Source organism: Rhea americana, unplaced genomic scaffold (assembly GCF_003343005.1).
Source record: "Rhea americana isolate MKP2758 unplaced genomic scaffold, rheAme1 scaffold_229, whole genome shotgun sequence".
In the NCBI taxonomy this organism is placed as follows: Eukaryota; Metazoa; Chordata; class Aves; order Rheiformes; family Rheidae; genus Rhea; species Rhea americana.
This window is the reverse complement of record NW_028186345.1, coordinates 1,351,238-1,370,090: the sequence shown is the minus strand read 5'-3', so window position 1 is coordinate 1,370,090 and position 18,853 is coordinate 1,351,238.

The window sequence follows — 18,853 nt, the reverse complement described above, 5'->3', positions numbered from 1 at the left end:
TTCATTTAGAAAGATGTTATAGAGAGCACAACAGCTCTGGGAAAATAGCTGCTGCTCCTAGGGTAACTCTTGCAAGCTTTGAATCCTATGAAGGCACAAGAAAAGAGTCCCAGTTTGGCAGAGGGTATGTTGCTGGGGCTCTTCCCTCAAAAGGCTCTATAATCTGTCTCTGCCTTGCAAAAGCTGTGAGGTTGCAGCAGAACCTATTACTCCTATAAAGACCTGCTTCAGCACTACCATGTGATCAAAATTATATTCTTTGACTTTCAGCATAAGAATCCTGCTCTACTTGGACAGAAAGTTTGAGAATGGAAAGACTGGAAAACACATCTCCTTCTATTCCTCCTTCACTTCACAGTTGTTCTCCAAACAAAACTATTAACAGTCTTAAGATGGTGTTGCAATTGAGCAAGAAGAATATGTGTCCCTCAAACGTTCAACAAACTCAGCATATGCAAAGGCAGGAGATTCCTGACTGTGGTCAAAGTAACGTATCTAGGCTTTCTTTAGTATGCTAAATCTCATGTTATTCATATATCACTTCACTGAGTGTTAGTGTAGCCAGTATTCTTTCCAAACTAGAATCTTCTTTCTGCATTTTGTGTATTTTGTTAGTACCTTTCTACAAATCAGTGGTCCCACATGCAGAATGTTTCCTTTGCAAAATACCAGAAGAAATTGAATAAACATTTTTCCCAGTTTCTAAATAAGTAAAATAAAATAATTCTGCATAAATGTCCTGGAACAGGAAACACTTCTAGAAAAACATGTTTTATCTTTCTAGGGCAGTATCTTCACTTCAAAGATTGTTAGAAAGAAAACTTGTCTTCATAGGTATTACATACTCTGAAATAAGCGATTTTGTTTAAAAGAAAATTATTAATATAATATTAATAGACTCCAGCATAATGAAAAAAGCTGTTATCTCCTACATCTTTACCAATATGAGAAATACGCCAGCAAAAGAAAGTAAGAAAAAAGTTCAGCTTGTCATCAACTGTGCTTACAGTATTGTAAATAGTTTTGTTAAATGTTCATGCTAATATTCTTTACAGTGAGTTTAGAGGTTATGTACCTTTTGGGGTGAGTTTACTCTTTTATAGATTCTGGACAGAAACAGAGATAGAAATGAAATGCTTGAAGGGTAAGTGAGAGGATGTATGGGGGGAGCTGAGTGGCCTTGTGTGAGACTAGGTCTTGATATTGTGGAAAGATTTATATATGATAATGAGTGAAATAGCCATTCTCAGATTTTGGTTACTAGTAGGTCAAAAGTACAAATAATTTCGGGGAGTGATATGCTTATACAATTTACAAGCTTCATACGATGTTCTGAATTCTATGTCTTTCCAAATCTACAACCCTGTTACAAATGTGAAGCCTGAAGGATTCCGGATAGAATAAGATGTGAGCATTAAAATAAAGCTAGTTTTTCCTGTTTCCTACACCTATTCAGCATGTATCTTTGCTCCTTGTGTGTAGTTGTTAGGGTATTGTCTTTTAAATAACACGTAGTAAGGTATTTTTAATTACATGTGTATTCATCCACACACAATGAAAGTAGGTGTGGGAGGAAAATACAACAATTACAGGATGTTTTACCAAAAGTACAAGTAATAAATTTGGGGCTCTAAAATACCACCTTGAGCATGTTCTCACCTTTTTTTCAGTTGTAATTGTTAACCCAGCCCTCTGTTTTGGTTGTACGTGATGATCCTCAAAGCGCTGTGCCGTAGCGCTAACTCACCAGTGCTACGAGCCGAAATGGTATCGTGACAACTGATCCTTACGGAATGGGGTTAGTTGTTAGCCTTCCTCAGCCTCAAGCTGAATAACGGAGGCTGCTTGTTTGTTCGACGGTGGTGGTACGTCAGTTTTTCCGCTGTTCTTGCATTGTCGCAAGGTGAGCTGTTCTCGTCTACAAGCGTTCGAAGTCATGTCTGACTGTATCAGTTTGCAGAGGTTCATGTGCGCCTTCTCACTAGCAGGCAAAGATGGCATGATTTTGTTGTGCACATGAGGAAGCTGTAGAGAGTGGTAGAAGTGAGGGAAGACAAATAATAAGAAATGTTTCAGTATTACTGAAATCTGGTGAGATAAAAGATGTATAACAACTGCTGTGCTTAGAAGTGTGCAGAAATATGGTATTACTCAGCAAACCAAAGCAAGCAATTGATAAGGAAAGTCTAAAGGAGCTTCTGAATGCCATATCTATCCTGAACAATTCTTAAACAGGCCTAAAAAAAAAAAGGTTTTCTTCAGTTCTATACATAAACATTTAACACGTTTCCCAAATAAATGATTACAGAGACAATCAAAGCTATGTGAAAGCTTAATACTCAGGAAATGTAAATGCTGTGCTGAAGTGTAGAAGCTGAATGGAGCAGTGTTTCTTCAAAATGTGCTTATGTAAATTGATTTGTATGAAGTCAGAGCATGAGCTGTATCAATGAGAATTATTTGGATGAACGATACTATATTTCTGCTTACTCAGATTAAAATAGCTGGTCAAGTTTATAGCACAAATATTTTTCCTTTCCTTCTGTTTCTAAAGACATTTCAAAAGAATTAATTTACTAGAATATTCCAGAAAAGCGAAAAAAGCAAAAATAAGTTTTTGAGTTATTTCATTCTGCTCAATATATACAAAATAAAATGTAAACGTGTGTTCTAATTTTATTTGCACTGGTTTATCTTGTGATAAAATTACAAAAGGAACCCTCTTTCCATTGACTTCCTTCACCCTTGGATTATCTTTGGACTTTCCCTCATTTTATTCTTTCATTTTATTCTTCCTCTTTACCTGCCTGAAAGTCCATTTCCTCTAAATAACATCTTTTTGTTGAAGCAGAAGTACAAAATTGGAAAACAATTCTTCAGCTATGAACACTGCAAACAAACACTGATTGTAGTGGGAAAAAAAAAACATACAAAGCAGCTCAAATGCAAGAAGACATCTCAATTTTTGTTTTAAAAATTAATAACAAAACAACAAGTAAAGCTTGTTATTTCAGCCTAGTGTCTTAAAGTCTTAAGATCCTTCTGACAGATAAGAAAATATAGCAAACATCCAGCAGTTACTGACAGTCTCAACTCCAGAGCTTACTAATCATTTCAAATAGTTGTTTTTACTAGTATACCCTTTTTTTTCTTCAGTTCTAGAGAAGTTGGGGGTTGAAAGTTGGGTTGAATTTGATTAACACAGACTGTTTATTTCTTGAATATTTTAAAGTTTGCTTTCCTTTATTCTCTCATGTTTTTTTGTTTCTGTGGCACTGGTATTTTCCCACACTTCCATTGTTTTAAGGCAGAAGGCTTTAAAGAGGAAAATAGAAAAAGAGAAGGAGCTTACTCAAGGGTTTTAAGTCTGTATATGTATTACTAATAAGCATCTTCATTATTCTGCTTTTTGTGTCTCTACTTAAATCTATCTGTTCACTTATCTGTCTGTCTGTCCATTCATCCATCCCTATAAATGGTATAATGTCACATATGTAAGTCTTTGCTTAATGTAATGAAGAACTTTGGCAACTCAGACCAGAAACTGGAACACAATTATTTCAGCATCCACTAGGAATAGTACTTATTTCATGTATTATTACAAACAATTTTATTATTGCTATTCAGATCAGTAATATAGCAAAAATACCTACAGGCAGCAATGACTGAGTTACTTTTTCAGGTTATTACATGCTATGGAGCAGTTGCATAAATCACACAAAGGATCAGCTAAGTACACAAACTTATCTGTATAAGTCTATAGGATTGTTTAATACATAGAATATGTATAACTGACTTTTGCCATGTTTGCCGTGTTAAACTAGAAGATTTCAAGAAGACCGAAATTATGTCAAAAGCAGCCAATGGATGGACAAGGATGGAATTAGCTATTGTTGTCCCATATTTCTGTCCTGCATTCAGCTATCTGCAGTTAATTTTCCTTGAAGTACTAGTAGCAACTTTGCTACAGTGTAGACCAGTAACGTTATAAATTTTAGGCAGCACTTCAACTCATGTTCTCTGTAACAGGATAAATTGCAATGCTCTAAATAACACCACTAGAAGATACAACCTCTGACCCGAGAAACTTATCATCATGGAAGTATGTGATGATCTAAGCCATACATACACACACACAAAAAAGATGTATTTATTAAGAAGGGACTAGAAATACTGCAGCTAGGTTCTTACAGAGCTCCTTGATGATACAGAAATATCAAGATTTCCAATACCAGATACTGCTTGTTAGCATCCCTCACTGTATCTAGTTTTCCTCCTAAGAATTTGTTGTTTTCTGCAACTGGATAATCAGAGGGAAAATACTAATTTGTTTTTAAATGTCACCATCAAATCTCACTCTTACAAATCTTTACTTTTAATAACATAAACTTATTTTACCTACATCTTGTGATGTCTGTATGTAGAATTGCGTCAAACAGTGAAAGTACTACACAGGTGACATTAGAATATTGCAGGTAGTGCATGACTGCAAATGTTTAAGGAAAAAAAATCATCCTAAATTCTTAAACACGAAGATACAACCAGTAGATCAAGAAGTGTTTAGCCACAAATTTCTGGAACTCTGAATATACACCAGAGAAGTATCACACCCTTTCTCTAAGCTTTCACTTTTGGAGACTGAAATTGGGTTAAATGGGATATTGTCTAATCCTGTATGGGAATTCTGCAGTGTATCCAAGCTGATCAGGGACTGTAGCTTATGATGTGTGAAGAGAGGCTGAACTCAACTATTAAAATAGGTTTCTCAGATGGCTTATGGGATATCCATCCTCTGGACATAGCCCTAGCAGCCTTGGAAGTTAGCCCTGCTTTGAGCAGGGAGTCAGGCCAGATGAGCTCTAAAGGTCTCTTCCAGCTCTTGTTAATTCTGTTTTGTGAATCTGTTTGCATTATTCCATGCAGAAACATGCCACTTACCATCGTTTCATGTATTGCATTCCATAAAACTGGGCTTATCTCATCACTGTTCATTTTTCTTGCACGCTTCTATATGTGACCATCTTTCACAGTGTTCACATTTGTGAATGATCAGCATACTTTCTGAGAAGTTTTGAGAGAATAGTGTACAATAGAAAGTGTTTGTTTATGAAACTAGAAATATGTGAGAACAAAACTTTTATCGGAAATGATAAAATAAGTGAGAAGGTCTGGAACACAGATGTTGAAGAAACATAGTTTGGGAAGGACAGTTGTTAGGGGAACACAATTTTTCATGTACTGGTGGATAAAAACAAATTAGGAGGAACAGCAGAAGTAAAGAGGACTTGTCTGCATCAAAGTCTGTAAAGTTATTAAGTCTCTTAAAGTACCAAATTATTGTGAAATAGAGAGAAAGAGCCTATTATGAGTTAGTAATTGTTTAAAAAATATGGAATACAGAATGAAAATAAATACGCAGCTTTCACAGTGGACATGCTTCCAGTGAAGTGCCCCTGGGATCTTTGCTGATCCCTTAAACATGTTCACAAACAACTTGGAAAGCAGTGTGTCTTCTGAAGTGCTGCTAAGAGTGAATGATGTTTGACAAAGATATTTAAAATTGAAAGATCTCATGATATTGAATGAATTTGAGATAAAATACCAGGTTGAACTGAGTATGAAGAAATAAAAAGCAATATTCACAAAAAAATTTTAAAAAGCCCCCTCTGTAAATGTGGAATGATGGGTTCTAAATCTGTTGCCACACAGGAAATATATATTGTGAATTAGTGCTGCATTTCTATGAAAAAAATAGACTCAGTGTGCAGCAGCAGTCAAAATGGCAAATAAAATTGTAGAAGTTATGAGTAAAAGTTAAAAATTATTATTCATTGTATCACTGTATAAATCAGTATACTGAAGTTCATTTAGAAATTTAGTCCCTTTGCCTCAAAAAACATGTATAGCAGAATTCAGAAAGATACTGTGAAGGACAACAGCAATGTTCACATGCATGGAAGGCATCAAGAAGTCATCATATTATTTAAGAAAAGACTTTTTAGTCTGGAAAAGAGATAGGAAAGAATCATGAAAAGATTTTTTTTTCATATTTCTCATCATTAACATCCCCCATCAGGTTTTAAGACAACACACAAATTATATAGCTTATCACATAGCTTATTGCAAGCTGTTGTGGTTGCCGAAGAATAAAAGATCCCAATCAGCTATGTTAATGAAAGAGAAAATCTATGAAATATTATTAAACACAAAGAAATAGATGTAACTCTGGTTTAGGAAGTTCCTCGGTTGGAACCTATCAAAATCTGGTAGGATATACTGAGAGGAAAAAACACTCTGTACTTTCCTATCCCGAGACTTGACCCTAAAGCATTTGGCATTAGACATGATCAGAGACCAGGATAAATGGACTTTTAGTCTGACTCATGCCATAAAAAGTATTTTTCTGAACTTCAGAATCATTAGAGGAGAAAAGTAGAAAAGCTTTGATTGGAATAATGTAGGATAAACAAGAGCCTACTGTAACCTCAGTTTTGGATTCAAATCCATATTAAAATCTTAATCTTTTTGGACAGACAAGTGTTTTTTCAGATAGAGACTGGAGAACAAATACTAAAAATATGGTAAGGCCAGGATGTCTATGCATATGCTAGCCAGCAAACTGTTAATTTAGTAGGCTACAAACCTGTAAAAGGTGACATTAATTAAAACTACTTTTGTTAAGTAATAGTGTATTTGAGAGGATCTGACTGTGTAAAATAGCTTTTTTTAAAAAATCTTACAAACTGTTTTATTTTAAATTAAATGGAAAGATAAAGTAGGTTTACTGGGTCTATTACTGGGGCCTGAATTTACAAAGGGCAAATTTTGCGCAGATGTATTAAGACAAAAAAATAAATTAAATACAGAGACAGATGGAAATAAAATGCAACATTTCTCTGAAGGTAAGCCAAGATGCTATTTGATGTTGTTTTATATATTTTATAAATAACACAGAAGAAAACACTTAATAGCATCTTCCTGAAATTCAGCTGTGAATAAGCTATTAGTTAAACTAGGGATGAAAAAAATTAAGAGAGTTATTGGTAGGTTTGTGAAAAGCTATCCAAAAGGGAAACAGTAACAGGTAGTACTGGAATAGTAGGTGACATAGAGGTTACTAGTGATGTTCCTAAAAGAATCTGAAGTCTTGACACTGAACTTCTTTAATCTTACCGCTAATGGCCTTGGCAGAAATATTATGGAAATGTTCTTTGCATTTTCTTTTTGTTAAAATGAAATTGTAAATACTTTAAACACAAGGGATGATGTAGTGTAAAAATAACTTCCTAGCTGTGAGGACTGGGTTAGTAGAAATGGCATGAAATTCAATAATAGATAATATAAAGTGACATACTCTGGGACTGGTATGATTTTCTTCTTTTGAACACAGTTTGGAAAAAATTGAGGCAGAAATGCATTTGGGTGCCCTACTTAACAATAGGATTATAAGCTACCAAAGTCATGAAGCCAAAAAAATAAGGCAACCATGTTGAAAAGTCTCCAGTAAAAATGGATGTCACCTACCACAACACATCGGTGTTGCTCAACATACTGTTTAATTTTAATCATCCTAAATTCTAACCAAAATAAACATGAAGACTCTCTGCTGGGTGAATAAAGAAAGTGGAGGGACTTACCTTCTGTGAGGAGCGTTAGCTTGTCATGTGAGGCTAAACGTGTGAAAAAGTGTGCGTGATTACAAGAGAATATAAACAATTTTGAAACAAAATAAATAAAATACTCCCTGGGGCAATAAAAGATTAGATTTTGTGATCCTGGAGGTCCATTCTGATTTTGTGCTTCCTTAGAGCAGCTTAAGGATAGAAATGATAGGAATTTGTTCCACCTTCCTTTTATTTCAATGCATATGTTTAAATTGGAGGTAGTTTTGCTGTAATAATAATAATGCCTATTGCAAATAGACTTATTCTGCATGTGAAATTTCTGCGCACAGAACAACACAGTAAGATTGTATTAAAATTGCCTGTTTTTGTGATTATAATCTAACTGAAATCTTAGTGCAACACTGAGAATAAATTATCTCAACTTCCTGAATTTTCTTTGTGAATTATTTTACCATGTTACTGCTCTGAACTGTGGAACTCCCACTGTAGGTTAAATAAAAGAACAGTGAGATTTTTAAACCATAGGCTTAGTGTTGTTAAGACAGATCCCCTGATGTATGAAATTCGTAGTTACACGTGCTGAGTTGTTGGTACAACTTACGGAAAAGTACATCGGAGTAACTGAAAATTTCCTGTAGAATTCAGTTTTGTTGAAGATGAAACCATTGCCTTTTTATATTTATTGAAGATAGCTGTGAAAGCCAGAAGATTGGAGTGAATCAATATTGCAGGTATTGAGAAGAACATGCAAGTCGTTCCCCTTCTTTTCTTGCTTCCATGCCCTTTAGCTTGCAGACCAATAAGATGCAGTTTGCTATAAGCATATCTTTAACACAATATAAAAAAAAAATATATTATAACTGATGAACTGAAAAAAAAAGTGTGAATCAAAAAGAAAGAGAAGATGCATTATTTTGTATTGGAGTCCATATTTTTAATATGATTTATTAAAAATATTAAAAATATGGAGTCCAATACAAAATAACGGGGGTATTGTTGCCAAGCTGCTCTCCATCATCTTTGAAAGGTCCTGGAGAACTAGAGAGGTGCCTGAGGAATGGAAGAAAGCCAATGTCACTCCAGTCTTCAAAAAGGGCAAGAAGGAGGACCCAGGCAAGTACAGGCCAGTCAGCCTCACCTCCGTCCCTGGAAATGTGATGGAACAGCTCATTCTGGATGTCATCTCCAGATATATGGAGAATAAGAAGGTGATTAGGAGTAGCTAGCATGGATTCACCAAGGGGAAATCCTGCTTAACCAATCTGATAACCTTCTCTGATGGAATGACTGGCTGGGTAGATAAGGGGAGAGCAGTGAACGTTGTGTACCTTGACTTCAGAAAGGCTTTTGACACTGTCTCCCATAACATCCTCCTAGAGAAGCTCAGGAAGTGTGGGTTAGATGAGCGGACAGTGAGGTGGATTGAGAACTGGCTGAAAGGCAGAGCATCATCAGAGATGTGGAGTCTAGTTGGAGGCCTGTGGCTAGTGGCGTCCCCCAGGGCTCAGTACTGGGTCCCATCCTGTTCAACTTTTTCATCAATGACCTGGATGAGGGGACAGAGTGCCTCCTCAGCAAGTTTGCTGATGATACCAAGCTGGGAGGAGTGGCTGACACTTCTGAGGGCTGTGCTACCATTCACAGAGACCTGGACAGACTGGAGAGCTGGGCGGAGAGGAACCTCATGAGGTTCGATAAGGGCAAGTGCAGGGTCCTGCACCTAGGGAGAAATAACCCTAGGCACCAGTACAGGCTGGGGGCTGACTTTCTGGAGAGAAGCTCTGCAGAGAAGGATCTGGGAGTGCTGGTGGACAACAAGGTAACCATGAGCCAGCAATGTGCCCTTGTGGTCAAGAAAGCCAATGGTCTCCTGGGCTGCATTAGGAAGAGTGTTGGCAGCAGGTGGAGGGAGGTGATCCTGCCCCTCTACTCAGCCCTGATGAGGCCTCATCTCGAGTACTGTGTCCAGTTCTGTGCTCCCCACTACAAGAGAGATATGGAGCTACTGGAGAGAGTCCAGCATAGGGCTGTGAAGATGATCAGAGGGCTGGAGCATCTGCCCTGTGAGGAACGGCTGCGAGAGCTGGGCCTCTTCAGCCTGGGGAAGAGAAGACGGAGGGGGGATCTTCTCAATGTGTACAAGTACCTGAAGGGAGGGTGTCAAGGGGACGGGGAAAAACTCTTTTCAGTTGTCCCATGTGACAGGACAAGAGGCAATGGGCAGAAATGGAACCACAGGAAGTTCCGCCTGACCGGGAGGGGGAATTTTTGTCACTCTGAGAAGGTTGCCTAGAGAGGTTGTGGAGTCTCCTCTGGAGATCTTCAAGGCCCGCCTGGATGCAACCCTGTCTAACATGCTCTAGGTGACCCTGTTTGAGCAGGGAGGTTGGACTAGATGGTCTCCAGAGGTCCCTTCCAACCTTACTGATTCTATGATTCTATGATTCTATGATTTAAATTTTGAATTTATATGCACTTGCAGGAATGTATAAAATAAATGATAGCCACAGGATTGTTTCCTAAAGCACAGTTTTATTGTTTAATGTAATATATAATACAGAACAAAAATAAGAAGTAACAAAAGAGCTTTATTCTGTGATTCATGAAACATGGAAAAATTGGTTTTGAAATTATTTGTTAAATTTAAAGAAAGAGAAAATATCTGTCAGATGCATCTTTTACTGGTTTTAAAAAAAGGGGGAATGAAGGCGATTCTAACATAGCAATGAAGCAATAACAAAACTAAAGAACCCAGAGAACATTTGGTTAAAAATAAAATAAGTTTCTAGAAATAGTTTCCATTTTTTTTTTAATTGTTGGAACATTTTTGGAAAGTATGGTCTCATCCTTCTCCAAGCCTTTTGTCTGTTGTACATTTGAAGTGCCAGGTGTGAATCAATCTTGAGATTTTTTCACATCCAAGTAGTATAAACACATTTTTCTATTTATACTAAGTGAGTATTTTATTGTCTTCATTAAAATTTTGGCAGTGACAATTTGTCTTTTAGAGCGTTTCCTGTTCCTATTTCAGTAAAAGCAGCTTGACATTTAAATACTAAAGGTTTTTGTTCACAAACCTGTTTTTGTCCACATACAAGAAGATAGGTGCAGCCAGACCTGACCTCCTGGACCTGTGCTCTGAGATGACTGAGTTAGATAAGTCTGATCCCGAAACACACCATCCCAGTGCGGGATTTTACCTGGGCTAAAACATAATTCTTTTTGAGCAGTAGGGATTTAATCCGAATCTCCCAGGAGAGTGTGGTGTAATACTCATCCGTTAGCTTTCTCTCATGGTTGTATTTTTTTTTACTTGAATTTACTTCTCACTGACTGCAGGTAGCTATTCTGTGCCTTTTTCTGCAGTACCAGTATTCCAAGTCATGCACTTTTGCTTTCTAAGGAAAGAATATAGGAAGTCTGAATTCCTTGCCTGTCTGGCATATCATTGAAGTAGATACAGCTTAATCTCAGAACTACTTTTAACAAAGCAAGCTTATCAGATAGTTACTTGAAAAATAGAAAAAAAGGTGAGTTTTTTTTTTCATTTTCTACAGTATTAGAGCTTATTCCATTTCTTTTTCCTCTTTACCCAAATTTACAGCTCATAGAGTTTATTTTTTCTCTCATTTCTAGTCTTTCTGTAAAGACTGGATTGCCTTCCATGCTGTCCAGGTCTTTGCAGTACCAGAGGGCTCAGTTCTCAGCTTTCGGGAGACAGACATGCTTGAGCCGGTCCTCCTGTGCAGGCTTAACCCTTTGCCAGTCTTGAAATATATTGCATGGATTTGGCCTTGCACAAAAAAATAAATCAAACAAAGGAGGTTTCATCCTTTTTTGTTGTTTTTGTCTAGCAACCTGTTGATTACAGATTTGTTCGGAATGCAAAAATTTCAGGTTTAAAACTAACCTCTTGATTTGCGACTGCCCTCAGACTGCCCAGAGGCTATGTTTTACAGCACGCTTCTCGTATTCTTCTCTTGAATTATTCTGTCAAGAGCAATAGAAATTTAGTTTAGTTCTTAGCTGAGATCCAGGTTGTTAAGAATCAGTGGCTCTCCCCTGACTTTGGACCCGGTCACATTCCACAGGAATCGGAGCGCTTGACTCATCTTTCACACTGCTTTGTTTCATCTTTCTTTTTTTCTTTTCTTTTTTTTTCTCTAATGACATTCTGTTGTTTCTACCTAATTCTCGTCTATATTCATAGTGGAGAACTTGTTTATGTGAAACATTCTTTTTCTACCGGCTGGACCAAATTATTTTGTTATGAGTTAGGTGCTTAATGATTCCATCTTGAACTCAGGCCCCAGATATTTCTCATATGAGAAAAGTATCTTGATTAGATTTATGCAAAGTGTGGAAAAAAGTGATACTTTATCCTCTCGTCAATGGTATTCCTGAGTAGATTTTTTGTTTCTTTGAAATGTAATATGGATCTGGTAAAGAAAGCCTTTTGGTGATGAGTAATATCTGTTCGAGTAAATGCTCATTAGCTGGTTCTGAGTGTAGAAGATACGAATACTTAAGTAATATCCAGGAACAGATTTTTTAGGATTAGGGAAAAGATGTTAAATGTGTTTGAGATAGATTGTATACAAAAACTCTGGTTATGGAAAAGATTTTATTAAGGTTTTAGCAGCAATATGACCTAAAAGTAATAAAAAAAATTTTAGAGTAGATATTATGCAAGCCATAACTTTGGGTAAATGGGATTTTGTGCAGCTAATGTAGATTTAAACTATTTTACTATATTCTCTATTCAATGAACATTTCCAAAAAAAAACATTTCTTAGGCCAAAATCATGACTCTTGTCTCAGAGATCTCAATTTTTAGTATCTAAGCAAATGCAAAACATTCTAACTAGAAACCGCTTTTGTACTAATACTATGGTTGCTTTTTTTCTTCTTCTTGAGCAATTATATTTGGAAATAAAATCATAAAAATAAAAGCAGTTAGAATTTAACTTTGGAAAAAAAAGAAATATTTAACAAATTCCTTCTTTTCTGCTATGTCTTCCTGTTATTCATGATATTTGCCATTCTTTTAATGGTACGAGATATTTTCATATGTGATTATGCAAGTTACCTGAAAACATATAACCACAGCATATATAGAGAGGTGGAAGTCAGATACAGGAAGCATGTGGGATTTGGATCAAGAAGACTTGAAAGGAGAGGAAGTTCTGGGGTTAAATCTTTTTTCATAACTATCACATGCATATAAACTGTACTTCTGTTAAATCACAATGTTTGTTTGGATTTTTTAATCTTTAACAATGGATTATACACATGAAAACACATTCTTCTCAGAGAAGTTCATGAGGGTTTATAACAATCTGACTATGTAAATACTGGTAATGCAAATTTGGGGTCAGCAATGCATTCACAAATTTGGCATGAGATTTTAAAAATATTTATAATTTCTAATATATATTGAAGATAGGGGATTTTTTTCCTTTTTTAAAAAAATCATATGGTAATAAAGGTGATATAATTTTGATGAGCCTAATTACAAATTATTCTGTATAAGATACAACTTTTAGAAGGTGCGATCTTTAATGACAAATATTGAAAGGAGAGATTTGTAAAGCCTCTAATTCTATTATAAGTAGTTTTCTGTGTAACTAGAAGCACATCTGCTCCCACTGCCTGGAAATGAAAAAGATTCCTCTATTAGAAGGAGAATCTCAGAAATACTTTCCAAAAGATCCGAGAAATACTTTCTAAACTGACCTGAAAGATGACTGCTGAAAATGTCTTTTTAACCATTTGTTGTAGTTAGCTTGTTAATAGTTAATGCTGCTAATACTACATATTTCAGAACAGTAAGCAAGAGGTTAAACTCCTCAGAGTATCTTTCTAATCCCTATGCTTATTTGAGTTTATTTTAGATTCAACTTTTACCCTGCATTTCTAGAGGCCAGCACTTCTGGTAGTGTATCAGTCCATTTTCATAGTAGGTCTATAAGATTTCAGACTATTAAAATAAACAGTAGACATTGTTTAGATTAATACAAGCAAACACTGAAGATGCAGTCTTTACTTTTCCTCCTTATTGCTCTTTTATATGACCAAATTAAAAATTCTTTAGTGTTTAATGTCGATTAGGTTAAAAGGTCAGTATGAAATACTTCACTCTATGAAAGTTCTGGTGAAATCTTTTCCAGCAGACAAGTTCTTATCCCTGATAAGCTGTCTAGTGAACTGCATGAAACTCAGTGAAATTATTATCTCTTTATGTTGAGCAATACTGAATTCCATTTATGTACAGTGTTTGTAACTTGTGTTGCAGACTTTAATACTTGTTCAAAAAATGAAGTTGTTATAAAGTTACTTTTGTGTTCAATGAATTTTAGGAGATAGAGTTTTTCTAGTCGCAAAGGACTTTAAGAGCATTTTATGAAATTCTGAAAAAACCTGCTTTCTGTTTACTGATGTCAGGAATCATGGGTCAAGTGATAAGATACTCTCCCTGCTGCCTTTCTTCTTTTTTCTTTTTTCTTTTTTTTTTCTTTTTTTTTTTATCTCAGCCTTTTGTATAGAATGGACTTAATATAGAATGGACTTATGTAGCTGCCAGACTTGTAAGTTGTGCAGTCATGCCATGAGGCACATACCCATCAGGCATGTTCAAGCACATGAATCCCTTCATTCACCAAGATCATGCTCAAATCTGAGCTTGCTTATGCATTTTGCTCTTGGTATGGACCTGCCTGATTTATGAGAAGCTGTGGGATTACACTTTTTTGTGTACTTTTTTTGCCTACATCCAGGCAATGAGCACAAACTGAACCACAGGAAGTTCTGCCTGAACATGAGGAGGAATTTCTTCACTGTGAGAGTGACGGAGCCCTGGCATAAGTTGTTCAGAGAAGTTGTGGAGTCTCCTCCTCTGGAGATCTTCAAAACCTGCCTGGATGCAACCCTGTCTAACATGCTCTAGGTGACCCTGTTTGAGCAGGGAGGTTGGACTAGATGATCTCCAGAGGTCCCTTCCAACCTCAACCATTCTGTGATTTGCATGCAAAGTAGACTTGCCCAAAGAAAACTCTTGCAGTGCTTTTACACTGTGGGGAAAACTGGATGTTTATGGTACTGCAGTGGTAGAGGATACAGTTACAGAAAGCACCAAAGACTCAGCAGTGTTCTCAATTGTAAGAAATTACTCACTTGCACAAGAAAAAAATGTATATAGACTGGTTAAAGATAGAATGTCTCTCTTTTCAAAAAATTTATGATTAAAAAGAGATAATTACATAAAATGAAGTATTGAAATTATTTATGTTAATCCTAAGAGTCGTATCTGGAGTAATTTGACAGTAGAATGGGTAATAAATACTCTTAGGTAAGAATATTTCCATTACTGGAAAAGTCAATTTATAATGCTTATTGTGTTTTGTTCAGATGGACCTTTGTTGGTTCAATTAATTATGGGACTTGTCAGCACAAAATTCTCACTGGAATAGAGAAAATCTGCCAAGATTTTTGGTAAATTTGCAGCATGGTTGGAACAGCTGTGTTGCTGGAAGTAGCGTGGCCAACAGTATTGTAATGGTTTTGTAATTGACTGTGAATTACTCGATAAATGTGGTCTTCTAAGGGGGCTTGCTAAATCTCGTAACAGTGAAGAGGCCAAGAGCATCTAATGAGGACATTTAAGGCCAAAACCTTCTGATTTAATGGAAGGTACTTTCAAAACAGTAAATAAATTCTTTCAAATCAGAATCCTATTTTCAATCAAATGGGATTTTATATTGCAAATGGAAATCCTATGTGTGAGCATATCTCTTTATCTTTTGTCTTCCTAGAAAGATATCCTTTAGGTATAAATCAGAATTCTAAAGGTTCTTTCCTGAAGCACGATTTAAGGGTACACATTCTGGATTCTCAATGCTATTCAGTAAAATTCTTGCAATATTTCACAAGATATATTGACAACATCAAGCCCATCATCTTCTTGCAGAGGAAAATTGTTGCTGTGTTTGTAACAGCCTCATTAGTTTGGATGACATTCTTCTAAAGAAGTCTGAGGTAGTCTGTTTCTCCTGAACAATCAAAAGTGGAAAGGTGGAGTTTTTAAGTTACACTGATTTGGGCCATTGACTAGATGGAGTTTTACTTAGTAATCAAATAATCTTAAATATACTAGAAAAATACAGTAATGCATCAAAATACAATTACGCATCTTGATGTAAGTATGAATAAAATATAAAGGAGTCGGGAAACTTGTAAGCATTAAGAAATACTTGGGAAAAAGACCATGTAAAATATAATTTATAGAAAAGTATGTTTTAGGAGGTAGTTCTTTGGAGGATTCTGTAGAATAATGGTTATTAAATCTTAACATTTAATAAGTAGGGCTAAATGGATAAACAGGGTCCTATCTGTGAACAAAAGACTGATGTATTTATCTTTTTGTTCTGTTCCTGTTTTGCTTTTAGTAGTCACATGAAATCACAGTTCAGTTTCTTCTGAAGTAAATCCATGATATCCTATAGTACTTTCAAAACTGTGGGTCAAAGAGGAAGTTCTTGTCAGTATTTAATTATCCTTATGTCTCTGAAAATCAGTGTTACTAGTGTGTTTATTTACAAATTTTTAAAATTATGCATTTTGAATACTCGCTTGATACTACTCCTTTGTGAAAGCTAGTGTTTTATGTGCAAGTACAGGAAGGTCATTTGATACTATAATTTATTTGCACTAAAGAAATCAAAGAATATTGAAAGATTTTCTTATTTTTTTATGTAAATACTTGGATCTGGTTCAAGCAGAATTTTAATTACTATTATGTCCTAGCAGAATTAAAAGAATACCTCACTGGGTTAGTTGAATGAAACAAGAATAGTTAAAATATTAATGTTAAAGATGATTTATTAATTACTCCTGCAAGAGGCAAAACAATGTTTCTGCACTAGAGGATTTTCTATCAAAAAATGAAGATACAGTCAAGATTATTCTCATTACAGTGTTGAAATGATGAAAAATATTGGTAGTTATTATTTGTGTATAACTAAGTCCCGGAAAGACCTTCCGTCTTCAATGAGACCATGAAAAAAGAATAATAATGAATCTCTCTGTTTTGGCTTTCTGGTTTCTAATTATTTAGAAATTATTTAGACTTTTTTTAAGTTTTTTTTTTGTTTGGTTTGCTGGGTTTTTTTTAATAATAAAGTGGCCATTCTTAATAAGTGTGTCTAGCTGGCTTGTCCTTGTGTTGCCTCCTTTGGAGCTGTGAAGACGAGGAGGAAATGTGCCTTGCCCCATTCCCAACAGTCCCAGCTCCCAAACTGTTTTTAGAAATTTTTTGGAAGACTAGCTGGATCTGTCAAAAACAGAGCCAAGCACTTCTCTAAAAAAAAAAAAAAAANAAAAAAAAAAAAAAAAAGATATTTGTCTGCTGCTGCTTGCCAGTGTTGCCTGGCACTGTTTAATTTTTTTCATATAGATCCAGGCCCTGAAGCATGGAACATTGCCCACTTTCTCAAGTGAGATGCAAAAAGATTTAAATGACTGCTCTGTGGCATTGCCAGAGCCCATATAACTAAAACTGTGGGAGTCACTTCCTGAACGTAGTTTATTAGTAAAATTAGGCCTTCTTTTTTTTTTTTTCTTTGTACTTCTTGTACTTTTTTCTTTTTACTTTCTTAGTAGTTTGGGGGATGAAATTACGTTATGCTTACTGCTTTAAAACGGCTTTTTCTGTGCAACAGTCTGATAACATCTCTAAATGCAGGGTCTACCCATACGTGATGCACGTAGATGACATTTATAGGAGAGAAGCTGGCTCACACCGCGCTGTTTCAGGAAACATTGCATGATACAGCTTGTTTTGATTCAGTTCCTAACAGATGTGAAATTCTGAGTTTTGCTGTTGAGGTAAATATTTATCTACTGAGTCGCTGTGGACATGCATTTCTGTCCTCCTTGAGCAGAAATTTGAGAATGGTAAAACATTACTTTTTTTCTTCAAAAGACTTTTTTATATAAGTTTTAAATTTTTGTTTTTTTGGCTGCTCTTACCCTTTTTAAAATTTTGGATAGAACAATCCTTTGACTAACAATAATTTTATTACATTTTTAGTAAGTGGATCCAAATCTGACTTGACCAAATATCTCATGTTGTTTTCAGATGTTGTTTTTTCTCACGATTCTGCATGTAGTGTCTCATTTACTTCTCCCTCTGCCTTAAGTATTTTTGTTTGATTTTTCAGAAATACTTTTTAAAACGTCCAAACTCTTATTTATGTAATGTATATGTTGGGTTGTTGGGCACTAAAGAAATAAAGTACATCAAATATAGAAAGTTATCAAGCTTGATTTCTACTGTATTCTTTGTATTATATACAATTGTAAAATCTTTTGCGTCATATCTAAAGTGTTTGGATTATTGTTTGCTCAAGCTAAGCAATTTTCCCTTAAAATAGACAGAGCAGGTGAAACAAGTTTCTCAGTGTCATCCACTAGTCTGGATAGAACTCTAAATACTCTCATTTTTCCTGATGTTGCTCCATGTTGCTTTTAACTATGAGAAGTATTCTACATAGGGTAAATATTTTCCTTAGGAAATCGAAAGAAGTTATTTGTAAAAGCTTAATTAATGAAAAGTTATTATTAGAAGGCATATATAAAAATATATATGAGGCATAATTTTCTGGTATTGGAAGATACTGTCCAGAGCAGAAGTTGCAATGTGTCAAAGGATTCAGTGTTCTACATTAATCTCGTGTGAGGCATACAAAAGCAAATCATTAGTGAGGTATCAACTGATGTTTAATAATTCTCAAGATACTTTGCGGTCTTGTTCCAAGAACTGTTTCTGTCTTCAAGGTATAAACAGATGCAGAACTCTAATTTCCCCCATCTCAACGGAGTACAGAGCCATACTGTTTTGATTACTTCTTCTCCCTTAGTGCCATGATGCTGATGACAGGAATTCTTACTCACCCTAAGTGTAAAGCTTTAGGACATGGGGGGAGACGAAACAGAAAGGAAGGGAACAACTGTCTGTCTGTCTTGCTAACGTTGTTCTCCTTGTCCTGTGATACAATACTTGTTGCATCATGGTAAATCAGCTGGTTAGGACATTCACATACTGTAAAGTGGACCAATGTTTGCTACCAGTGAATGTGGGAGTATTTGGGATTAGAGCTCACGTTTGACACATTCCTCTCAATGTTAGAACCCATTAAGGCAGTGCATTAATACCAGATCGTGTTAACTCT